Source organism: Sinohyriopsis cumingii, chromosome 12, assembly GCF_028554795.1.
Source record: "Sinohyriopsis cumingii isolate HCF-2022 chromosome 12, ASM2855479v2, whole genome shotgun sequence".
NCBI lineage: Eukaryota > Metazoa > Mollusca > Bivalvia > Unionida > Unionidae > Sinohyriopsis > Sinohyriopsis cumingii.
Window position 1 is genome coordinate 30,786,206 of NC_142972.1, and position 10,060 is coordinate 30,796,265.

Genomic DNA, 10,060 nt, shown 5'->3' on the forward strand with positions numbered 1-10,060 from the left:
TTTTATGTATGCAAAAATTACCAACAGTAATGATTATTTAATAATATTAATCTGTTAGCAGATTACAAATAACACATGTTACAAGATACATGTTTTTAATTGCAGAAGCACTGCTGAGCTTGAAGTTTTTCATAAGCAGATCATGATGTACAGTGCCAAGAGATTTTCATACATCCCTCCTGTGTATAGGATTAGGAATGAGCTAGCTACTTTGGATCACAATATACATAGTGGCTGAGGTGTAATGAGAAACAAAGGAGGGGAGGTAGTGTAAGCTTGTTTCACTACAGGACATTAGAAATAATTTTATATATTGATTGTGTATTATGATCCCTGCCTGGAGATCAGACGAATGGAGTATTATTCACATGTACAAGTCATGAAAACTTTGTATTAGATACAAGTCATTTTGCAACAATCGGCACACATTTATATTTGTGGTAAGGAATCTTAATATTTTCATGCATACAGATCTTGTAATTAGTATTGTTATCATTCTAGTGAATATTTATTTTTATTTGAGCAATGCAAGTCTAGTAATTAGATCCAGTGATATGTATATCACTTTCCCAGGGGACTGACACACTTTATTTAGGATATATGGGGTTTATGGAATGTCCTCAGGAACATTGGGGTAGATGCTGTCATCATGATGATTACTAGCTAATATCTGTTCATGAAAACATGTTGCTTTCTGAAGGAATGGGCAAAAATGCATGCTGTCTCACATAGTATTTTGTGGATAGAACAAATAAGAATTAAAACAAACCCTCAACAACTCCTTCTTGGGAACTGATCATGAGGCTCTAATATTGGGTAAAAAGTTAATATGGGTTAGCATGGGGATGCTTGTCACACATGTTAAGAAAATAAAATTTTCTTTAAAACAAGCATTGATGTTACAACAAAAAAAGTGGCAGATGGTCCGTCTACCCTTGCAAGGAAAAGAAAACATCCCCACATCAGGAAGCTTATAAAGAAAGCCCTCATCTGTCAACTTGAAGGAAAGCAGGGTATGCAGAGGAGAAGAGAACTTTAGGAAGATGATCCCAGGAGAATTTGTAGAAACCTGGCACCTCAAGAACCACCATCAACTCTAGTTTTGGTGTGGTGAAGGAGATCTCTCGATTTTAGTTATGTAAAATATGAAACAGTGTCTGATATATGGAGGTGTCAGCTAAGGCAGGTTACACTTTATATAATATCCTGAAATATCAGTAGTTAAAAATAAAATCATGTATTATATTGCATCTGCAGTTGCTGAAAACTTTTTATATTGATTATTTATGATCGTGCCCACATTGTTTATAGGCAGAAATAGACTGGTGTTAAAAAAAGTCTGAAAGCATTATTGTTTGATGCAATCTTATGTGCATTTATAAGAAAACAATGAATAAAATCAATTGTATTCATTTATATACAAACTCATACATGCAAGAAAGTGTTTAAGTTCATGCAAGCCTGGAGGGGATGAAGCCAGTGTATTGTCCATCAGGATATTTGTCATGTATCTGCCAGAAACAGCAAGAGGGAATTACATGTCTCTGTCCAGACCCCAACCTTCCATGCTGTCGTAGTATGAACTGCCTATAGGTAGCATGACTGTTGGCACTCATCAAGTCAACTTTATCGTTGAGGAGAAGAACATTTCGTCTGTACATCCTGGACAAGGTATATACATCCTCATCAAGGATTAGATCTTGAAAAATCTGAAAAATTATTCCAATTGTAATATGCTATTTCTAAAATGTAAAAAAATATATTTTAAGAAATAATAGGAGCATGCGCTTATTCAAACGTTATTCATCTTCAATCAGCAAATTCCACTGTGAAATACACGTGGATCAAAACTGCACATGGTTTTTATTTTGACATGAACACAGAGTTCCATCGCAACCAGAACTGATAGTTTATGTTAAGATGGACAGCTCAAAGTTTTTGGGGAGCATCTCTAGAAGTCAGAGACTCCTACATTGGGATCAAATAGGAATGGCTGATTGCAGCTTAGATTTGTTTAGTATAGTGAGGTACCCACATTGAAATCAGGTAATGAAAAGAATCTACTCAATGAGTATCAATTGTAAATTAAAACAAAGTCCTTATCATTTGCATATGTATGCATGTCTGTTTTTGGACGGCTTACAATTTTAAAATTCTTTCACAGTGGTTGCAAAGAAATAACATTTACAACAATCATGTATGTACATCAATTATCAATCTTTGAGAGTCCACCTTGGAAATGGAATTCATTGTTAATATTGTATTGTAAGAGTAACTATCAAAGTTTTAATTGTTTGTAAATTGATGTAGTATTTTGATTTTATTGGTACAAAGTGCAAGCTGTACATTCATAGGCATGTGCTACACATATCCTGTATACAGAAAGAGGTTTTCTGTAATGTAGCCAACATACATGTCAAGTTATTCATACCTTTTGTGATATACATTTTGTACATAAAAATTTTAAGCTTTGGCAATAACACACTTAAGGAATATATAAAAGTTATTGAAAGAATTAAAGAAATTTCACAATTGCCATTGAATCGAGTAAATTTGTTATACAGAAATCATTTGCAGTAATCACCAGTTCAAAGGTGGAAGCATTGAATGCCAAGCAGACTGGGCAATTAAATTTCTTACCCAAAAATGTTAGATCAGATACGAAGAAAAAAAAGTTTCTTGCAAGCCTTCATGTCAGTCTTAATTCTGGATAAATAAAACAATTTAGGATTATTAAGTCCTTATGTTTATCATGATAATGCATATATAGTATTATCTTAACATATTTTGGGGCTTTAGAAATACACATTAAGGCATGCATCATATTTAAAACAGAAGAATAAAAGTGTAGTATTTATTTCACAAGACTTAAATGGCTATATGAATTCTGTACATGTCTAATTTTATTAAAAAAACTGCAATCTAGTCAGGTCTAATTGCTGAACTCCAAAGTAAGATTGCATGGACTTTTTGTTCCCATTTTGTATTTTAAAAAAATAAAACTAATAAATGTATTACTTAAGTTGGTTTATTAATTAAATTGAAAAAAGAGCAAGTTGACCTTAATTAGGCTTAATAGTATTGAATGTTTGTATGCCACTAGCGTAGATCACTAATACCTATATATGAAATGATTTTAGCTAATCTACCTTTAGGCCCTCATAGAAATGAATTTATCTATTTTAAGTGTATCTCTGAAGCCGCTGTATATATTGGTTTGGAAGAAGAAAATAGAGTTGGCATTTCTAAAGTCAACTGGAATATATTCCAGAGCAAAGTTCCAGAGTCCTGGAAACATTTTTTGAATAATTCCTTATTTGGTTTGGGAATTTTATACTGTTTGGTAGACATGGATCACAGTTGTGGAGTATTACCAGGTAGCCTATACTTGAATAGTGATTGTAAATATTCAGGAGCACTATTATTGGATATCATGTACATTACTTTGGCTTTTCTCAACCGGATTCAGTCTTTAATAGGTAATAATTTTAACTTACCAGCTAAAAGTTTCCTTGCTTACTTTCTGGATTGATATAGCCTGAATGCACTTGTTTCAAGATGTGCCAGCTTTGCTATGATTTTATCATTTGAATTACTACAGTGTTACAGTAGTCTAAATAGGGTTGTATGTAACTGTTATAAAATAGTTTTCTGTACCTTATCCTACTGAAAAGCCATAAACTTGAACTAACTTTTTTACTGACAAGATCAGTCCATGATAGGTTATTATCTACCAAAACACCAAGTAGTCTATCATGACAAACCATTTGTAAATTTGTATCCTTCCATGTCAGACATAGTTCATCACTACCAAGATTTGTTCTTTTTTGCCATGTTGAGATAAGTAATATTTTAGTTCCTCCAGTATTTACCACTATGGCATTGCATGTGCACCAGTTGTCCAGTTTGTTTAGGGCATCCTGTAAATAAATTTATAGTTTGTGCTTGTGTTTTGGATGTCTGACAATGTTGTGTCATCTGCATAGAGATCTGTAGATGAAACTGAGTCCCTTAGTAAAAAGTGGTAGGCCATTAATAAATAGTATCAATAGTAATGGACCTAAAATTGAACCTTGTGGTACTCCATATCAAATTGTTCCAGGTTCCGACAGAACATTATTTATATAAACATGTTGTGTTCTCTCACTTAACTTTGAAGTAAACCATCTAACTGTGCTTTCATCACATTGGTTGATTTTCAGTTTCTTAAAAGAATTTCATGTACACCAACCCATAAACTTTCCTGAAATCTACAAATAGAGATCCTATTATTCAACTTTGATCAAGTGGTTGAGGCCATTTATCAGTTAGAGAGATCAAGTCAGTCTCACATGAATGTTTCTGTCTAAAGCCTGATTGAATAGGATGTAACAGCAACTGTTTCGTTAAATATGACATGAACGAGTCATGGACATATTTTTCAATCAGCTTTGGTTGTACTGAAATTGGCTGGTAGTTATCAGCATATTCTTAGAACCAGATTTGTGCATAGTCATTACTTTTGCAGTTTTCCATATTTTGGGGACAGATGAGGTTGCAATATTTAAATTGATTATAAATATTATGTTATGCTATCTGAAATAGCTGAGGCAGAAGTTTTAATGAGTGGTGGACCAATCTGATCAAGTCCTGTAGCTTTCTTGATATCAAGTTTACTGAGACATTTTTTAGCAACTTTTTTATACCTGTGGGATAGAGAAACATCCCACCTTAGGCATTTTTCAGTTCATTATAGTTGTTTTCTATCACTGGTTCTTTTAACTTAGTGGTAATGTTAGTGAAAAAAAATCACTCAAAATATTTGCAATGTCAGTGTCATCAATGACTTTTGTGTCATTTACCAGAAGTGAGTGAATTTTATTTGTCTGATCTTTGTGTGTTACCCCAATGAGTTCACTGAAGACTTTCCAAAAGGAGTTTGTGTTGCTCTTTGTGTTTTCAAGCATTGATTGATAATAAGGTTTTTTTTCTCAGCCTTTTCAATCATACTTATTATGTTATTTCCCCATACTTGATATTGTGCATGGTTTCCCATAGCCTTCAATTGGTCTCGTGTCTTCATAGTATCTAGAATTTCAGTAGTAAATCAGTTAGGTTGGATTTCATACTTTACTCAATGTACATTTAGTGGTGCATGCTAGACTACATTCATAAATCAGTCCACACTTTTAGAGTTTCACATATGTCATCAAAATTTTGGATAATATTCAACGGAACTTTATATAGGTCATCTTGAAATTGTTATTTACTTCAATTTTCAAAAGATCTGTAAGTGATAGTTTTGTGTGTATTGTTCCTATTTATGTTGCATTTAACCTTTCTTGTCAAAAAAGTAGGATAGTGGTCACTAAGACCAACATTTGGTACATTAACATAAGCCACATTGTTTGGTAGGTTGGTATAAATGTGATCAATAAGAGTGCTTGATATTTCTGTTACACTTGTGGGCTCATTTACCAGCTGGACTAGGCCTAATGATTCAGTAAATTCCATCCAGTTACTCCTTATTTGAGTATTGAGTAGGTCTTTATTTACACTGCTGAGTATATATGTTTCTTTCTCCTGTGCATGAACATGTTCTATTTGTTTCAGAGAGTTATCATTCCAAATTGCTTTGGAGGAAGGTGACCTATAAATGAAACCAACTAGGAATGATTCTGCATTATTTTGAGAAATTTCCACCCAAATACTCTCAATTTCATGTGATCCCAAGTCAGGTCGCCTTTCTGCATTTACATCTTGTAATGTATACAAGACTCTCCCCCCCCCCCCCCCGGCTGTCTCTCTGTCCCTGCATAATGGTTTATTGTAACCTTGAGAGTGAAATAGATTATCATTGTGGCTAGCATTTAATTTGGTTTCAGTGAGTCCTAAAACATGCATACTATTTTCCTTGGAAGGCAACATTAACTTAATCTGTTCTATTTTTTCCACTATACCTTGTACATTTAAGTGACCCATGTTAAACCTTTTGTATTTAGTTTCATATCAATTATATGTATTTCATCATGCAATGGGATACTCTATGAGATTGTTTCCATAATACTTTTACCATTTTGATATTATATAAGGTGGCCATATAAATGAGGTGGCCTCTGTATTTTCTATGGCATCTGTGCATAGTCTTCCTTTATCAAATCATATTGGGGTGGGGTGTTGAGTAGCAACAAAAAGTAAAGCAGTTTAAACATACATTGTTTGGTAAAATAACTAATCCTTTAATACAAGAATGCGTTTTCTAAGTTGTGCAAAACACTACTGACATAGATATTAGAGTCTTTGCCAACTTACTTAGTACCAAACATTTTTCAGTATCTATCAATACTTGTTTTGCAAGATATAAATAAACAATTACCCTCATTCTTGTCTGCCTTGTCTGAACTATGTGTAGAGCTTGGTCAGCTCAGTTTTTAGGCTGCACAGCATGTCTTTCTCCTCTCCCCCATCTGGTTTTTCAACTTCTTGTTCCATGCCTCATCCTCCCTCTTCCTCTTAAAGGTCGCTCTAGAATTGAGCTTGAAAGTGAGCTGATTTAAGTCTATCTAATGAATTTTAATATGTAAATGTATTTCATAATTTTACAACTAATATATTCATGATTACTTATTAAACTTATAGGAATATAGTGCTAACTTTGGATCAGAAATTAATACATGAGAGGTTGTGATTTGATAGAATTTTTTTGGGGCTGGATCAGGTCAAGTGTTGGGTAGGGTGGGGATCCAAAATTTAAAAAGGGCCCCTACTTTCCTCGAATGGGCACCAAAGCAAAGTCTGTGTGTCTATTTACTCAGTGTGCACAATACAGAATAAACATGTCCAAGAATAAAGCTGTGGTCAAACTTCAGCTGACAAGTGACTGTACGTTTGTGTATGTACTTTTTTATGATCTGGCCCCGAGTTTTGAACCTAGATTCCATATTCTAGTCGCAGATTTTTAAAAAAAAAAAAATTAAAACCTTGTGTATGTAAAGTATTAACTTGGAGAAATTCTTTTCCGCTTTGTTTGAAACGTCAGAAAGATGGGTATTAGGGGTCCACTGGTGACAATCTGGTTAGAATTTATAAATTGATTAATGAAATTACTCAATTTTGAGCATTTTTAAATATCCCTGATGTTTTTCATTTATAAAATTGAGTGGTGGGGATGGAAGGGAGTACGAATTCTACTGGGCAAGAAACAGAGTGAGTTACCTGTGGGTTTTTGCAATACTGTACAGAGCACGTCGATTTAAATTATTCTCGTACCACAAAAACTTTGAAATATAACTATAAAAGTAGTTCTACATACATTTCATTGTTTCCTCTCAAAATTAAAATTAGAAAGGAAAAGGATAAGAAGAAAAGAACGAGATCAGAAGAAGATCGTACTCACCGTTGTTGACATTTTGTGCGGTCTCGTAGCGTGGTTGTGTTTTACGTCATCATCTTCAGTGTTTACAATGTGGCCTATAATTATGCAAATTTCGATCACCGGAATTATGTGTGTTATTCATTCGGGATCTGCCGATCACTGCCGAGCGGGATTTCAACATGGAGACGGTAGATTCGTTACTCTACGTACGAAGATTTCAGAGAGCTCGTATTTCATAACGAGAACCCCTACGTACTTGATATTACCCCAGAAATGCCTTTTAAATAGTATTTAATCAGTTGATATACATAAATGTCCCAACATTTTTGCAAGAAAATTCACCGTCAGCTGCACTATTGTGCCTTTAAAATCTTGTAATCTATATTTAGGAGGGAGATGGGCCTCCAATTTTTTAGGTTTTCCCTATCCCCTTTCCCTTTGTATATAATTGTTATTAACCCTTCTCTCATTGTTTCCGTCCTCATGTCATTTTTTAAAAGATTGTTATTATATAAATTTCCCAGAATCGGCGCTAACTCACTTTGGAATTTTTTTTTTTTATAGAATTCCGTCGTGAGTCCATCTCTCCCTGGGGATTTCCCTTTCGCTAGCTGACTGATTGTAATTTTTATTTCATTTTCTGATATGAAATCATCACATATGTCACTATGTTCTGATGATATCTTGTCACTAATAATATCTTTTAGATATTCATCTATAGTTAGTTGATCAATGTTTTGTAAAGTATACGAGTTGGTATAAAAATCCTTAATTTTCCCTAGTATTAGCAGCAGAGAGGGTGAACAGACCATAGAATTCCGACAAAACAAATAAAACAAACAAATAAAACATCTCGTAGAAAGGTCAAGATTTTACAAATGAACTTTTCCTTGAGATGTTTTATTTTTGCAATGACCGATTGTACTAATAAAACCTCAGTTCCAAATAGTATCTGAAAAAAATAAAGTACTCTACGTGTTTATTTATTTCTTGTTTATTTTTTTGACGACCAACGTTGGTAGGTACCCTCTCTGCTGCTCCTCTTCTGCTGATATTAATTAAATTATTATGTTATAATAAAAATGGTACATCCAGAATCTCATACTGCAAGAACAGCACGAGAACGATTAGAAACAATTAAAAAATTTCTTCCTGTCAGAGACTCATTTAGAAAAAATCTGCAAGCGCAGCAAGAATCAAAAGTTGAGTTTGAAGAAGACACAAAAAAACTGTTTAAACCCGTCACTGCAGCTACTGAACAAGTTGCAACTGTCATCAAAGAAGATCTTCTTCCGGTATCAAAACAAACTGCGGCGCAGGCTGAAAAAATAGCAAGAAGAACTAAACAGGCAAAGAAGATTTTACGAGACCTTCCAACTGACATAGCTGCAGCTCAACCTCCACCTGTTGGTGAGGAAATACTTGAAGGTATTGGAGAACTTCGTGCTGAAGTCGCCGATGTGAGAAAAAAACTTGCATCTGAACCCAAAACAGCAGAAGAAAGCTTAAGATTAATTGCAAGATTTAACGAAGGAGTTGTTGAGGAAATTAGAAATATTGAAAGAGAGAGATTACCTGAGATGATATCAAAAAATATATCTAATAAATCTAGTATTTTAAAACCCGGTCATGAAAAAACAAATGATGATAATTTCATTAAATGGATATATCGCGTATATTACAATAAAAAACAAGCTAGAGGTCAAGAATTTAAAAGACTTAAAGAAGAAGTAAAAAGACTTTATAGAGAGAGACGGGAACAACCAGAACAAGGAGAGTCCTCCCAGTATCAGCTTCCTCCACCTCTGCAACAAATAGAACAACAACAATCTTCTTCGCCACAGCAAAGGTTGATGTCGGAAATTAAAAAGGCTAAAGAGTCACTTAAATCACCCTCCTCGAAGAAAATTCCTTCACCTTTACGTAAAATTTCTGCACCGAAAATGACATTTACACCGACAGATTCACCATCTGGATCACCCCCGGACACCACTGAAGTACCTACTCCGGTAATGCAATCACCACCCCAAGATGAACCTAAAACAGGACGTGGTTTATGTCCTGATAATATCATCAATGATGTGTCACGGTTAGAGGTTCTCATAGGAGGAAAACGTGCCGGAAATAATTCACCAGAAATAACCAATGAAGCAGCTGATATTTGTCGGCGACTATTTCAAGGTGGTATCATGGATATCGGCGTTTACCGAGAACTTATTGATGAGCTCGTTGATGACTAGTTGTTAGATAAATGGTAAATAAAATAAGATGATTGTGCATGATAATCATCGTAAACCCACACAGGTTAGAGCGGTAAACTCACGATTACCAATCTATAGTGTTATTTACGGAAATGGACTTGGTGATGTCATTCGGGGATTATTCACGAGGATAGCTCCAAAAGTAGCACCTGTTGCAAAACAATTATCAATGAAGGCTATTGATATTGTTCGTGATAAAGCTCCTGGTGCAATTGTCAATGTTGCTGGTAAGGCGTTCTCGGCGATCAAAGAAAGATTATCACGATTATTGCGACGAAAACAACAACCACCGGTGAAACTGGCAAGTACTGAGGTGATGCCCGCAGACGTAAGTAAAATAATAAATCAGGCTGCAAATCAAAAACTAGCGGCGATATCTGAAGAAGCAGAAAAAAATATAACAGCAAATTTAATAGCAGGAAGCGGTCTTCGTCGACGATGATCA

General features: G+C 34.5%; 1 long non-coding RNA gene across 1 annotated transcript; it reads right to left on the bottom strand.

Moving 5' to 3' along the window:
• Nucleotides 1-1,295: 1,295 nt before the first annotated feature.
• On the bottom strand, nucleotides 1,296-8,132 carry LOC149786187 (uncharacterized). The gene is made up of 3 exons (XR_016424886.1): nucleotides 7,376-8,132; nucleotides 6,356-6,504; nucleotides 1,296-1,709 (listed from the first exon to the last, which is right to left on the bottom strand). It is a non-coding gene; the product is annotated as an uncharacterized LOC149786187 (long non-coding RNA).
• Between the last annotated feature and the right edge of the window lie 1,928 nt (nucleotides 8,133-10,060).